The sequence below is a fragment of the Muntiacus reevesi genome, chromosome 13, assembly GCF_963930625.1.
Source record: "Muntiacus reevesi chromosome 13, mMunRee1.1, whole genome shotgun sequence".
In the NCBI taxonomy this organism is placed as follows: Eukaryota; Metazoa; Chordata; class Mammalia; order Artiodactyla; family Cervidae; genus Muntiacus; species Muntiacus reevesi.
Genome location: NC_089261.1, coordinates 27,893,462 through 27,909,392, shown reverse-complemented (window position 1 = coordinate 27,909,392; position 15,931 = coordinate 27,893,462).

The window sequence follows — 15,931 nt, the reverse complement described above, 5'->3', positions numbered from 1 at the left end:
GACTATTGGTGGTTCCTCACAGCCTTAAGCTTCAGAGTTCTTAAGAGTTCTGTGATTGATTAGTAGTGTCTGTCACCGGTGAGGGGAGAGGGGATCCTGTGCCTTAAAACAGATGGAGGGCTCGTGTCATCGAGACTTCACCAGTGTAATTTTCAAGAAGTTAAAAACTCTTAAAAAGTGGGCTAGACGTCTAGTTAATTCCATAATGAGGGAACCAACCAGATAGGAAAGATGGTTTCTGGGTGAAATTTGAGGAATTGGTTATTTACAGGATTTGAAAAGAAGAATGTTAGAATAAGATGGGTCGGTCACATTCAGGACTGGTTATTGTTTCCCAGGGTAAAACCTTAACCTTTGATTATCTTTTCTATTTCACAGAAATCGTTTATCTTCTGTTTGACAAAAACCTGCAAGTTAACATGGAGATAATGTCATAAACCCTTAGCTTTCACTCTATAGTTAACAGAAAGGTAAACACAGGTGCAGAACCCCTGCAACAAGGATCACAAACTTATGGTCTAAGGGACCAAATCCAGCCCTCCTCTTGTGTTTTTCTTTCTTATTATTTTTTAATAGTTTTAAAATATACATAACTTAAAATTTGCCATCTTAAATTAACCATTTTAAAGTGTACAATTCAGTGCAGCCATCGCCACCATCATCTCCAAAACTTTTTCATCTTCCCAAACTGAAATTCTGTTCCCATTAAACACTAATGTGCCACCCCGAAAAAACCAACTAACACCCCTGGCACCCACCATCCCACTTTCTGTCACTATGGATTTGACAGTTCTAAGGTACTTCATCAGACCGGAATCCTACAGTCTTTTAACATATGCCTTATTTCCCTTAGCATAATGTCCAAAAGTTTCATCTGTGTTGTAGTGTGTGTTAGAATTTCCTTCTTTTTAAAAGCTGAACAATATTCCATTGTATGTATATACTACATTTTGTTTACCCATTCATCCACTGATGGACACTTGGGTTGCTTCCACATTTTAGCTATTGTGGATACTGTGGCTATGGATATGATGAGCGTGTATGTGTCTCTGGCAGATCTTGCTTTCAATTCTTTTAGCTATATACCCAGAAGTAGGGTTGCTAGTAATTCTATTTTTAGTATTTTGGGGAGCCACCATACTGGTTTCACTGAAGCTGCACCATTTTACATTCCCATCAGCAATCACAATCTCTCCGCATCCTCACCAACACTTATTGTTTTCTGCTTTTTTAAAAATAGCTGTCCTAGTGATTGTGGTTTGTCACGGTGGTTTTGATTTGCATTTCCTTAATGATTAGTGATGTTGAGCATCTTATGTGCTTATTGGCCATTTGTTTATCTTCTTTGGAGAAATGCCTACTCAAGTCCTTTGACCAGTTTCTAATTGGATTATTTGAGTTGTAGTTTTTTTATACTTTCTGGAGATTAATTGCCTACCTTGGTAAATAAAGTTTATTGAAACACAGTCACACACACAAAAAAGAAAGAAACACAGCCACACCCACTTGCTTATTTATTGTCTCTGGCTGCTTCCAAATTGTACCTGGAAAGTTAAGCAGCTGCAAAGATGGCTGTGTGACCCACAAAGCCATATTTTCCATCTGGCCCTTTACAAAATGAGTTTGGTTACCCTGGCCTTGAATTATTAAGTAATCCTTCATTGATGCTCCAACAGGACCACAAAAGAGCATGGTGAAGTCATTACTGATGAGTTTTGGGTCATTTTTCCAAAGAGTGGTAGACACAAACAAAACCTAGGAATTTCTGTCTGTATCACCCCAGTCTGTGATGCCCACAGATAAATCTGCTCCTCAAATTCCAGTGAAACACTACTTGCTGATGGCCCTCCTCCTCCTCTAGCCCTGATCCCTCCCCCCACCGTGGGTTGGACAACTGAATGGATGACAACGCCTGGGTTGGTCCCCTCCAGGCACAGGGTAGAGGCTGGGATAGCCACCTAGGTCCTCTGAGCCTGGGTTATCTCACCCAGGATAATAAAGAGGATTAATTAGAACAATGTAGACAGCCTGCTTCCTCAAGAGGAGTTCCCTAGAATGCCACCACCTCCAAGCTAATTCCAGCCAAGAGAGCACAGTGCTGAAGGGAGAGGAGTGATCTCATCCAGGAAAGATCTTTGTCCTCCCCTAGGGAATGTTAAGCAAAGCTTCCCAGGGCCTAGGCTCTTTTCAGGGGCTTCAGACTTTGTTTAAACATCAGCAAGGCAGAATGGCTTTTGCCCTGGGGCCAGTATTGGTTCTAAGCTCAGTATTGGACAGGATGAGTATTTGAAGGGTCCCCTGGGACATGGAACTGCAGACTGGTTCCAAATAGGAAAAGGAATATGTCAGGGCTGTATATTGTCACGCTGCTCATTTAACTTATGTGCAGAGTACATCATGAGAAATGCTGGGCTGGATGAATCACAAGCTGGAATCAAGATTTCCAGGAGAAATATCAATAACCTCAGATATGCAGATGACACCATGAAGAAGAACTTAAGAACCTCTTGATGAAAGTGAAAGAGGAGAGTTGAAAAGTTGACTTAAAAAGCTCAACATTTAGAAAACTAAGATCATGTCATTTGGTCCCATCACTTCATGGCAAATAGATGGGGAAACAGTGGCAGACTTCACTTTTGGGGCTCCAAAATCACTGCAGATGGTTACTGTGGCCATGAAATTAAAAGATGCTTACTCCTTGGAAGAAAAGTTGTGACTAAACCTAGACAGCATATTAAAAAGCAGAGACATTACTTTGCCAACAAAGGTTTGTCTAGTCAAAACTATGGTTTTTCAAGTAGTCATGTATGGATGTGAGAGTTGGATTGTAAAGAAAGCTGAGTGCCAAAGAATTGATGCTTTTGAACTATGGTATTGGAGAAGACTCTTGAGAGTCCCTTGGACTGCAAGGAGATCCAACCAGTCCATCCTAAAGGAAATCACTCCTGAGTATTTATTGGAAGGACTGATTTTGAAGCTGAAGCTCCAATACTTTGGCCACCTGATGCGAAGAACTGACTCATTTGAAAAGACTCTGATGCTGTGGAAAGATTGAAGGCAGGAGGAGAAGGGGATAACAGAGGATGAGATGGTTGGATGGCATCATGGACTCAATGGACATGAGTCTGAGTAAATTCTGGGAGTTGGTGATAGATGGGGAGGTCTGTCGTGCTGCAGTCCATGGGGTCGCAAAGAGTCAGACAGGACTGAGTGACTGAACTGAACTGAACTGAACTGGGTGAACCTCAAGGCCATACCCACCATGGCTTCTCAGCCAATCTCCTCCAGCTCCAAGCCCAGAGGGAAGGGCTACACCTGTGACCCCCAGGCAGGGAACGCTAAACATAAACTTACCTTGCTGTTTTAGTTGCTCAGTCCTGTCTGACTCTGCAACACCATGGACTGTAGCCCACCAGGCTTCTTGTCCATGGGGTTTCCCAGGCAAGAACACTGAAGGGTCCCATTCCCTTCTTCAGGGGATCTTCCTGGCCCACGGATCGAACCCGCATCTCCTGCACTGGCAGCTGCATTCTTTACCATGGAGCCACCAGCGAAGCCCTCAACTTACCTTACTACCCAGATGTTTATACAGAGTCCCTGATGGGAAATGTTACTTACAGCTTTATTCAGAGCAGCCCAGAGGTGGAAACAAATGTCCCTCAAAAGGTGAAGGCAGACACAGAGGAGTATATCCACACTCTGGAGTGGAGAGAAAAAGCATCTGGTCCATGCAACCGCGTGGGTGAAACCTGACACCCTGGATGCGGGGGCGGGGGGAGCCAGACACAGAAGACCTCTCCTGCAGTGACTCATCCTGTGTGGAATTCATCTGTCAGAAACTGGATCACTTGTTGGTTGTCTGGGTTGGGAGGATTGACTGAGAAAGGACAGGTGGGACCTTACAGGTGACAAAGGTTCTATAGTAATTGGGATGGTGATAGATACAGGGCCTTATACAGTTCTCAAAACCCTTGAAATGTCAGTATTTCTTAAAGATCTTTTGATGTTGACCATTTTTAAAGTCTTTATTGAATTTGTTACAATATTGCTTCTGTTTCTTATGTTTTCATTTTTTTGACCAGGAGTCACAGGGGATTTCAGTTCAATCAGGGGTCAAACCTGTAACTCCTGCATTGGAAGGCAGATTCTTAACCCCTGGGCTGACACAGGAGAGAAGAGGGCAGGACACAAAGAATGACATAGAAAGAATGACATAGCCCGAGGACACAACATAAACTGATTTGAGTCAAATGGGATCAGGATGGCAATCAACTTTGACTACACCTAGGTCCTTTACATGCTCATTCTAACACAGCAGCTAGTTAAATGACACATCCAGAGGTGCCATGACAGTTCCAAGGCCAAAAAGACCATCAAAGACCGAAAACTCAGGGGTGGCCCAATTCCTGGACATCTTCCCCTTTCCCCAGATGATTAGAATAATCCTCCCACTCATTAGCCTATGAAATTACCCAGCTCATAAAAGCTAACCACACCACATTCCAAGGCCACACTCACCTTCTGAGATGTCTGTGGAATTTGTTTCTCTACAAATAAAACCACATCTTATCTATCACTTTGTCTCTCACTGAATTCTTTCTGCAATGAAACATCAAGAACCAGAGCTTCATTAGATCCTGAAACCAGGTCTGTGATCTCAGTTGGAAGACTGAGTTGAGTTTTGACTGGGTTTGAGCCCTAGCCCCAGGGGTTAGAGTCCCAAGCCGGGTTTTGGCCAGGTTCGAGTCCCAGCACATAGGTTCAAGTCCCAGTCTGATGTAAACAGTTTCAGGACCACCGGGAGGTCCCGAAATACAAGTATTTAATTGTGTGTGAATTATACCTCAACTTTAAAAGGAAGCACTGGGGGCTCTTCCCCGGTGGTCCAGTGGGTAAAACTCCACACTCCCAATGCAGGGGGCCTGGGTTTGATCCCTGGGTGGGGAAGTAGATCCCACATGCCACAACTGAGAGTTTGCAAGCTGTAACTAAAGCTCTTGCATGCCACATATGGAAGCACTGACACTCTACTACAGCCTGGATGAACCCAGAAAACATCCTGGGAAGTGAAAGAAGCCAGACACAAAAGGCCACATCTTGTATGCATTTATGTGAAATGTTCAGACAGGCAAATGCATGGAGACAGAAAGAGGATTGGTGGCTGGCAGGGACTATGGGATAGGGAGGGGCAGTGACTGCTGATGTGTATGGGGGCTTCCCACTGTGCCCACTGACGCTGCCCTGGGGGTGCTGGTGGCGTGGCCCTAGGATACACATCGGGAGTCAGTGTCAGCGAAGGCTAGAGGGAGAAGGAGTGAGTGACTGCTGCGTCCAGTGACTCGAGCTTTGCCCTGCATCTTCCCAGCCCTGGAAGTCAGCAGCTCCTGAGTGAGACTCAAGCTGGCTCAGGGCCGTCAGCTGGCCAGACTGGTTCCTGCAGAAGTCAAAGCAGGCTGCCCCAAGGCCTTCGCATCCTGCCAGGTGGGTGACTCAGGCTGATATGGACAGTAGCCACCCTGATGATGGATGATAGACAGTCAGGAGCCTTGCGGGACATCTTAAAGTCATGCCCAAGCCCCTGCCAGGCCCGGGGCAGGGACCAGGACTTGGGGCTTTCTCTAAGTCTCTGGGCCCCAACTCTGGAATCCTGTGAGCTCTTGCTCTCCCAACCTGGCAAACCTGTTCTCCCTCTAGTAGCCCCGGTTATAAGTAGCACCTAGGTGTGTCTTCTGAGGATGCCCAAGCTCCTCCTGCCTCCCAACCACAACCTGCTGTCCTCTCCCTCCCCCAGTTCCATGCCCTGGCCACACAAATCCCTGTCTGGAGCCTGGACCACCCCAGGATCCCTTAGTCCTGCTGCCTCCTTTTCAGCCACACTCCTCAGAGCGATGCTGTCTTCTTCCCTGTTCACCTCCCTCATCCAGTCCCACTCTACCTGTCCCAGCCACAGGGCCTTTGCACTGACTCAATCTTGGGCCAAATGCTAGTTTCAGCTCTAAAGTCACCTCCTCCAGAGGCTTTCCCTGATTTCCATTCCATCTAAAGAAGCCCCCTCCTCTCCAGGCATTCTAACAACAGTGGGCTGTGGACCAAAGAACACAATCAAGGGTCTAGGAAGTGGGAACGTGCCCTCAGCTGTGTCTGACTCTTTGTGACCCCATGGACTGTAGTCCACCAGGCTCCTCCATCCATGGGATTCTCTAAGCAAGAATACTGGAGTGGGTTGCCATTTCCTTCTCCAGGGGATCTGCCTGACCCAGGGGTCTACCTGCATCTCCTGCATTGCAAGCCAATTCCTTACCACTTGAGCCACTTGGGAAGCTGAGGGAAGTGAGACACTTAAATCCTTGTTTCACTTACTTCCAGTAGAAAGCTAATATTCACCCTCTCCAAAGCGCTTAAGATTAAAAAAGGTAAGAATCCTTCATCCCCACATCATTTTCTTCCTACCTTATCCTTATAGAAACTGTCTTTGTCATTTTTTAATTTATTTTGGCTACTCTGGGTCTTTGCTGTTGGACAAGGGCTCTCTTTAGTTGTGGGGTGCAGCAGGCTTCTCACGGCAGTGACTTCTCTTGTTGTGAAACATGGGCTTAGTGGTTGTGACCTGCAGGCTCTAGAGCCTGGGCTCAGCAGTTGTGGCTCACAGGCTTAACTCTCTCCACTAGTGTCCAAGCTCTAACACAGGAAACTTGAATCTGTCATTAACTTAAAAGGAACTTAGGAGAACTTCAATTCATTATTGTTGATCGATGAATGAATGAACAAATGAATGGGCGGGGACAGGGCCTGGGCGTGTCCAGGAGCTCACCTGCCCATCCGTCCCCAGGGACCCTCCTCTACTCTCTGCTGACAGAGCATGGCTCCCTCTTCCTGCGGAACCCCGTCCAGGCCCATGCCCTGGACTCACTCACACTCACAAAGGGGAACTTATGATGTTTACAGCAGTAGTCTTTTTTTTTTTTTAATATATATTTCTTTGGCCGCACAAGGTCTGAGTTGTGGCTCGTGGTGGCATGGAGGATCTTTAGTTGCAGCATGCAAGCTCAAGCATGAGGGGTCTCGTTCCCTGACCAGGGACTGAACCTGGGCCCCCTGTGTTGAGAGCATGGAGTCTTAGCCACTGGTTCACTAGGGGAGTTCCAGCAGTAATCTTTATAAGAGGGAAAAAAAAAAAACCTAGAACTCCCCCAGTTTTGTTATAATATGTTTAACATAATATTCAGTGGAATATTACCCAGTGGTGAAAAAAGGAACAGATGCCAACTTCCTGCAACAACTAAGATGTTTTCTACTTTCATAATATGCGATGGGGAAAAATGAGTCCTAGAAGATGACCTAGAACATGACACCCTGTCTACAAAGCTGAAGACAATTAAAAACTCAATATGACATTGTGATGCATGTATGATGAACATGTGGGTTATTGTCTGTTTGTGCTAAAACTTCCATCCAACACAAAATCAGTGGTTTCCGGGAGGGATGAGACAGTGTGGGGCACAGAGGCGGGTGAAAGAAGTTACTGTTGATACCCTAGTTCTTGGCGGGGGTTGGCAAATTCATGCATTTTTATATTATAGATAAAATAAGTTCACTTTGCTAGTGACACTGCATTACAAACTAAGATTCAACCAAATAGTGCATCTGAGGTTTGTTTAGAATTTTTTTTTTTTTGAAAAGGACAATTCATATAACCATGTGGGGACATATTTTAATTTTCTTATCTCCTGGTAGCCTCAAATGAGGGAAAGTCTAAGGTCCCACATGGGTGGTCCATTTATATGAAACATCTGGAAGAGGTGAACCCGCAGAGACAGGTTGCCCCCGAGCGAGCGGGAAGGAGGAGGGGAGTGGGGAGGGGCTGCTAATGGGAACAGGGTTTATTTCAGGGTGATGTATGTTCTGGAACCAGACAGAGGTGGTGGCTGCACAGCGTTGTGGACGTACTAAACGTCCTTAAATTGTTCATTTTAAAATGGGTGATTTTGTGTTATGTGAATCGCACCGCAGAAAAGACATCTCAAGGGGCTCTGGCTTGGGGAGAGGCGCTCCAAGGGATCTGTGAGGGGCTGGATAGCACAGCGTCCTGTCCAGGCCTGGCTCTAGGTTTTTCTTGGAAACCAACCCACATCCTTTCATTTCCACCCCCAGGTGGGTACCATTACCCTCCCCATCCTTTTTTTTTTTTTTTTCTCTTTGTCTGCACTGTTTGGCTTATGGGATCTCAGTTCCCAGACTGGGGATTGAACCCGTGCCCCTAGCTGTGGCAGCTTGAAGTCCTAGCCACTGGACCATTCCACAGGTGAGAAAGCTGAGGCCTAGCCCAGAGCCACACGCTGGCGTCCTGGAGCTCAGCTGTGGACCAGCATCCACATTCGCCAATGTGCCTTGAGGGCGGTGCACGGTGGGTAGCACACCCCACACCTCTCACAGGCACCCCTGACGCCTCGCATCCTCCAACCCAGGCTGCTTTTCCAATTGCTGGCACCCAGAGGCAGGCGGGTCAGGCAGCACTCTATTTTTCATAATTAAAAATGTTTTTATGCTATAATTCACATACCATAACATTCAGGTTTTTAAAGTGGACACAGTGGTTTTTAGCGTATGTAGCTCTGTGACCACCATCATCTAATTCCACAACATATTCAACACACCAAATAGGAACCCGACATCCACTGATAGGCACCACCCCCTCCCCGCCCCAGCCCCTGGTGACCACTAGTCCTTCTGTCTCTCTGGATTTACCCCTTCTGAACATTTTATATGAATGGAATCGTACAATGCATGACCTTTTTTTTTTGGGGGGGGGGTAATAAGTATTATTTATTTAATACATAGCTAGCAAAAACAAGTCTAAAATAAGAACAAGGATTTATCTTAAAGTTACTAAAATAAGTCTAAAGTTTTATTAAGATCTTCTATAAACACATCTATTCGCTACTGAAAACTGAAACAGCACATCAAAAATTTTTATTACTATTTAACACACTAATAAGGCTCTGGCCAAGCCAGCCAATGTTATCTTTACATTTCTTTCCAAGTTAATTTGTTTCAAATTCTTGATGTTGAGTTTCATCTTATAGCAAACTTCAGGTTTAAGAAACAGGCAATACCTGAGACTTAAGTAGTACTTCTTGGTATCAGATTAAAGTGGAACTAGTGTATATTCAAATCATCTCAAATCCAAGCTACATATAGATTCCTCATAAGTTAACTGTATTAAGGTGGAAAAGAGATGCAAGTAAAAAAGACAAACTTACAATATACATTATCAAAATATTGGTACAATCTTTCCCAAGCTGCTTCATAATGATCCTAAAATTACCAGCAAGAAAACAGTACAAGAATAAGGTTTATGACTCATTTGATTCCATGGCATAATTACTGTATGTTGTGTTGTAATAATGATGCATGACCTTTTATGTCTGACATTTCTGCTCTTTTTTTTTTCTTCTTCTATTTGATTTATTTATTGCTTTGTTTGTGTCCAGTTTCTTTCACTCGGCATATTCTTTCCAAGGTACCTCTATGCTGTGACGTATATTGGTGCCTTATTCCTTTCTCTTGCTGAATGACACTCCACATTTTTTAATTGAACAGGTAAGTGTGTTTGTTAGTCGCTAAGTCGTGTCCGACTCTTTGTTACCCCCTGGGCTGTAACCTGTTAGGCTCCTCTGTCCATGGGATTCTGCAGGCAAGAATACTGAAGTGGGTTGCATGCCCTTCTCCAGGGGATCTTCCTGACCCAGGGATCAAACCCAGGTCTCCTGGTAAAGAATTGCAGGCAGATTCTTTATCTTCTGAGCCTGACTTTTTTTTTAACCTACCTTTGGCTATTACACAGAATTCTGCTATGAGCACTTAGTCCAATTTCCAGGTGAGGAAATCCCAGGTCTGTGGGGAGAGGAGACCTGTTCAGGGCAGGGTCAAAGCGCCCGTGTGGACAGGAGCTGGTGGCAAAGTGAGTTGGGCACACGGGCCGGCCAGTGCAAAGGCCCTGGGGCCCCCGTCAGAAAGAAGGAGAAGGCCCAGAGGCATCCTGAGAGGAGTCGCAGCTCTTTCCCCATCCATCAGAATTTCCCTCCAGCTCCAGGCCCTGCTGTCTGAGGTTAGGGTGGCCCTAGCCTGTCAGGGGACTTCAGGGGACTGTGCATTCTGCTCACTGAGGGTCTTTGATCAGAGTAATCCTGCTGGGGCCACAGGGGAGTGCAGGGAGAGGCAGGGACCGCTGCTGAGGCAGCCCCAGCCCAGGAGCATCTTGGCTGTTTCCCTGCTGGTCTCGGGACAGGGTGGGCAGACTAGCAACTCCAGGTTACATTTACTGAAGGCATCCCAGTAACTAAAAGATGCCAGCTCCATCCTTTGTGCTGTATAGGCCAGAACCCTGCAGTGTCCTTGACCCACACTTTCTCCCACATCTGGAAACCCTGTTGGCTCTATATTCAAAGACACATCTAGAGTCCTGCCACGTCCCACCACAGGGATTCGTTTCCTGGGATTGTTGTAACAAACGACCACCCACACAGCCTTGGAGGCCAGAAATCCAAAATCAAGGTGTGGGCAGGGCTGTGCTCCCTCTGGAGGCCCTGGGTGGGGAGGCTCCTGCTATTGCCAGCTGTGGGGCTCCAGACAGCCTTTGTCTTGTGGTTGCGTCTCTCCATCTCTGCCTGCTTCTTTACATGGCCTCCTCTCCTGTGTCTGTGTGTCCTCTCCTCTTATGAGAATATGAGTCATTGGATTTATTAAAAAAACAAAAACAATAATTTAACTTATTTGTTTATATTTGGCTGTGCGGGGTCTCTGTTGCTGTGCTGGCTTTTCTGTAGTTGCGGAGAGCAGGGGCTTCTCTCTAGTTGCATTGCACAGGCTTCACATTGCAGTGGATTCTTTTGCCGCAGAGCATGGGCTCTAGGGTGCACGGGCTTCCATCGTTGCAGCTCCACAGCTCTAGAGTGCAGGCTCAATAGTTGTGGTGCAAGGGATTAGTTGCTCCAAAGCATGTAGAATCTTCCAGGATCAAGGATCAAACCTGTGTCTCCTGCATTGGCAGGCGTGTTCCCCTCTAGGCAAGCCCTGAGTCACTGGATTTAGAACCCACCCTAATTGAACATGACCTCAACTCAACTAAGTACATCTGCAAAAACCTTCTCTCTAAATAAGCTCACATTCTGAGGTTCCGGGTAGACATGAATTTCTGGGGACTCTATCCTACCCAGTACAGCACTTGCTTTAGGTGGGAGGCGGTGGTTTCTGCCACCAGCATCTCCCTCCTGGGTCACATCCCCAGCCTCTAGCTGGTTCCCACTGCAGTTTCTTCTCACTTCTGCAGGCTCACAGTTCTGGGAAATCCCATGTCGGAATGTGCACCTCCTCTCCAAGGACTCCCAGGTAACTACAAACAGGAGCCCAGATCCTCACGCTCCAGGCTGAACACCTTGGCCTCCCCATCCAGCCTCCATGCTCCTCCTGAACACATAGGACATCACTTCTGCCCCAGGGCCTTTGCACTTGCTGTTTACTCTGCTGGGAGGGAACTGTCTTCCCCAGATCTCCCCCAGCACCCCTTCCCTCGGGTCCTGACCTCCCAATTAGACTTGTGACCCTTCCCACACACTCAATCCCCCTTCACTGTTCTGTTTTCCTCCAGGAAACCTAGCATCATCTAACGAACCTTGTTTGATGGTGTCTATTGTCTGTTGCCTTCACTGGAACATGAGTTCCATGATGGAAGGGGTTTTCCAGAACCCCAGTTGGTACCTGGCCCTCGGGAAGCACTCAGTGGAAGTTGTTGTGTGAGCAGTCATGTGTGAGGTCCGTGCCTCACCTCCAGACCTTCCTGATGAAGTGACCATAATCCTTACCACCCCCATCAGTCAGTATCCTGGTGGGAAACAGGATTCCATTCTGGAGAGCTTCACTGGACGTTAATGAAGCCCAGTTCCAGAGCTGTGAGGAGCTGGGACTTCATAGGCCTTCAGGGGCTGCTGGAGCTGGGTGGGTGGATGGAGAGGTGGTCACAGAGCTCACAGCTGTGAAGGAGGAGGGACTAAGGGACTCTGCTTGACCAAACTTGGAAGAAATCAGAAGTCTGGGTGCCACAATTTCCAGGGTCCAGAGCCTGGTCTGGATGTGGGGCACAGAGTATGCAGGACACCCCTCTCGGGGGAGAAAACGCAGGTGGGGGAGGCCCGGGCAGAGAAGGCCAGCAGCTCCTGGTCCCAGCCCCCACCATCAGCTGTGTGGCCCCCTGGGAACCTGGGGAGTCTTCAGGGTAGGAAGCAAGTCTGGAATCTGTCTGGAGGCAGATTCCAGCCTTCTGAGGCAGATGGACAGCACGCTTGTGCCCTGTGTCAGGGCAGGGAAGAGCAGCCACACCCACCACACCCGGCACATCCTCCTGCTGTGGCCTCTGCCATCAGAGCCAAAGTCCAGGTCAACTCTCCCTGCCTTTCCCATTACCAGGTGTGAGGCCTTGGGCAACGCACTTTTATCTTTTTTAAACTAGCTTTCTCATCTGTACAATGGGGCCACAACGCTATGAGGATGTCTCCAGCTTCCCAGCTCCTGGGCACAAACTTTCTGCCCTTCTCATGGTTACAGCCATGCTATGGGTTCTGGCCCATGAGTTATCCGTAGAAGCTTCCAGAAGGGAGCTCCTAATGGCCCCTCCTGAGCTCGCCCCCCGTATGTCGATGTCAGACAGTCAAATGTTTGTTCCGGAGCCCCTAGCCAACCCTGCGATGGAGGACCACATAGCAGAAGCAAGAAATAAACCTGTGTGCTTCAAGTCTCAGAGCTTTGTGGAGCTGTCTGTCCCTGCCGCAGAGTCTAGCAAACCCTGATAGTCAGGGATTCACTGGGCTGTCGTGAGGATGTGCATGTGTCGTGCCCAGCACGCAGCTCATGCCCAGCAGATGATTCATAGATATGGGAGGTCATCCAACTGGAATGTCTGCGCCAGCCTTGTCCGCTGGCTTGTTCAGCTCCTCATGATCCAGCTCCCCAGCTCCTCTGACTGCACTTCTAGCACTTCCTCCTGCCCACTGGCCCTCCCTCTCCGGCCTCCACATTCCTCCCCAAACATGCTGAGACTGTGCCTCACCCTTGCGGGGCACACCCTCCCCCTAGAAATCTGCGTGGCTGGCTCTTGGCTCAGCCCAGGTGTCTCCTCCTCTAAGGGCATCCCTGGCCACTTAAAGCAAAGCCACACCCCCTCACCCCACCTCCATCACTTCTCTCTGGTCTACTTTGCCTAAAGTACTGGTCTTAGGGGACTTCTGGGGTGGTCCAGTGGCTAAGACTCCATGCTCGCAATGCAAGGGACCTGGGTTCAGTCCCTGGTCAGGGAGACCAGTGCAAGGGACCTGGGTTCAGTCCCTGGTCAGGGAGACCAATGCAAGGGACCTGGGTTCAGTCCCTGGTCAGGGAGACCAATGCAAGGGACCTGGGTTCAGTCCCTGGTCAGGGAGACGGCATCCCACAACTAAAGATCCTGGATGCTGCGACTAAGACCCAGCCTGCCAAATAAATAAATACTTTTTTTTTAAGTTAAAAAAAAAGTAAAATTCTTGTCTTGGACAAATATCCTATGACCTCACATATGTGGAATCTAAAAAATGACACAAACGAACTTATTTATAAAACAGAAACAGATTCACAGACTTCAAAAACACCTTTATGGTTACCAAAGGGGAAAAGTGGGGGGTGAGGATAAGTTAGGAGTTTGAGATTAACATATATACAGTACAATGTGTAAAATAGATAACCAACAAGGACCTATTATACAGCACAGGGAACTTTACTCAGGATTCTATAGTAACCATATAGGTTACACCTGGAATTAACACGACATTGTAAATCAACTATACTCCAATGCTAAATAAAATTAAACTTAAAAAAATAAATAAACTTGTCTTGGGACAATCAATCCTAGCTGTTCATCAAGTTAAAGAGCATGGGAAAATAAATGTGTGCTGTAGATTAAAGGAGATTTACAAATGTAACCATGGCTCTGGACTAGGCGTGATTGAACGAATCCACTGTAAAGACATTTGGGGGGCCAAGGGAACAACTTTGAATACGGTCACATGTGAAATGACATTAGGGCGTTATTGTCAGTTTTGGAAAGTATGACACTGCTATTGCTGTCTTGTAGGAAAATGACCTTTTTTTTTTTAATTGACATGTAATTACATATAAAAATATCTTGATTCTGAAAGAGAGGTATACAAAGCAGTTAGGATAATGTGTCATGATGTTACTTTATTTTTAAAAATTGGGGGATACCTGCATAAATATTTCATTTCACTTTCCAAATTGTGAAAGCAAGGATCAGGTCTCATGCAGTTGGATTTCTTTCACAGCACCTAATACACAGTATCTTGCTTTTACCAGGTACTCAGGAAATATTTATTGAACAAATGTCAAAAACTTATCTCCTTCACTACTTCCGGTCTTGCCTGAAATCATCGCACTTGAAACTTTTTTGCATTAAGACAATGAAGTCTCCTGATAAAGCAAATTATGTTTTCCAAGTAATGTAATTCACTTACCACCTTAATTGGTCCAAAAAAAAACGCAAGTCTACATTTTTGCAAAATGCAGTAGAAATGAAACAAGGTCTATTTTACGTAAAATTACTTCAGCAAGGACAAAAATAAGCAAAGCAATATGGCAAAACGCTAACAATGATTAAATTTAGGTGCTGTGTGACTGCTCAATGAACTATTTTCTAAGCTTGACATTTTTCATGACAAACAGAAAATAAATTCTGCGTAAGAGATATAAAAAAGTACTTATTGGACATTCATTCCTATCTATTTTGAAAATGTTTATTGACATTCAATTACACACAAAATCCCGTCCATGGAACATAGTCTTGTCCTGGAGAAGGGGCTTGTGTAGCTCAATGAAGATATGAGCCCTGCCGTGCAAGGCCATCCAAGATGGATGGATCATAGCAAAGAGTTCTGACAAAATGTGGTCCACTGGAGAAGGAAATGGGAACCCACTTCAGTATTCTTGTCTAGAGAACCCCATGGACAGTATAAAAAAGCAAAAAGATATGGTGCCAGAAGATGAGCCCCTCCCCACCCTCCATCCCGATCAGAAGGTGTCCAATATTCTACTAGGGAAGAGCAGAGGGCAATTACTATAGTTCCAGAAAGAAGAAGTGGCTGGGGGAAAGCAGAAATGATGCTTAGTTGTGAATGTGTCTGGTGGTGAACAATGCAAAGAAATAGAGGAAAATAACAAAATGGGAAAAGACTAGAGATCCCCTCAAGAAAATCTGAGATATCAAGGGAATATTTCATGCAACCATGGGCACGTTAAAGGAGAGACATGGTAAGGACTTAACTGAAGCAGAAAAGATTGAGAAGAGGTGGCAAGAATACACAGAAGAACTATACAAGAGAGGTCTTAAAGTCCCAGATAACCACGATGGTGTGGTCACTCACCTAGAGCCGACATCCTGGAGTGTGGAGTCAAGTCAGCCTTAGGAAGCGTTACTACAAACAAAACTAGTGGATGTGATGGAATTCCAGCTGAGCTATTTCAAATCCTAAAAGATGATGCTGTTAAAGCTCTGCAGTCAATATGCCAACAAAGTTGGAAAAGTCAGCAGTGGCCACAGAACTGAGAAAGGTCAGTTTTCATTCCAATCCCAAAGAAGGGCAATGCCAAAGAATGTTCAAACTACCATTGAGCTCATTTCACATGCGAGCAAGGTTATGCTCAAAATCCTTCAAGCTAGGCTTTAGCAGTATGTGAACTAAGAACTTCCAGATGTATAAACTGGGTTTCAAAGAGGCAGAGAAACCAGAGATCAAATCGTCGACACTCAGTGGATTATGGAGAAAGTAGGGGAACTCCAGAAAAACGTCCACAACAAACTGTGGAAAATTCTTTAAGAGATGGGAATACTAGACCA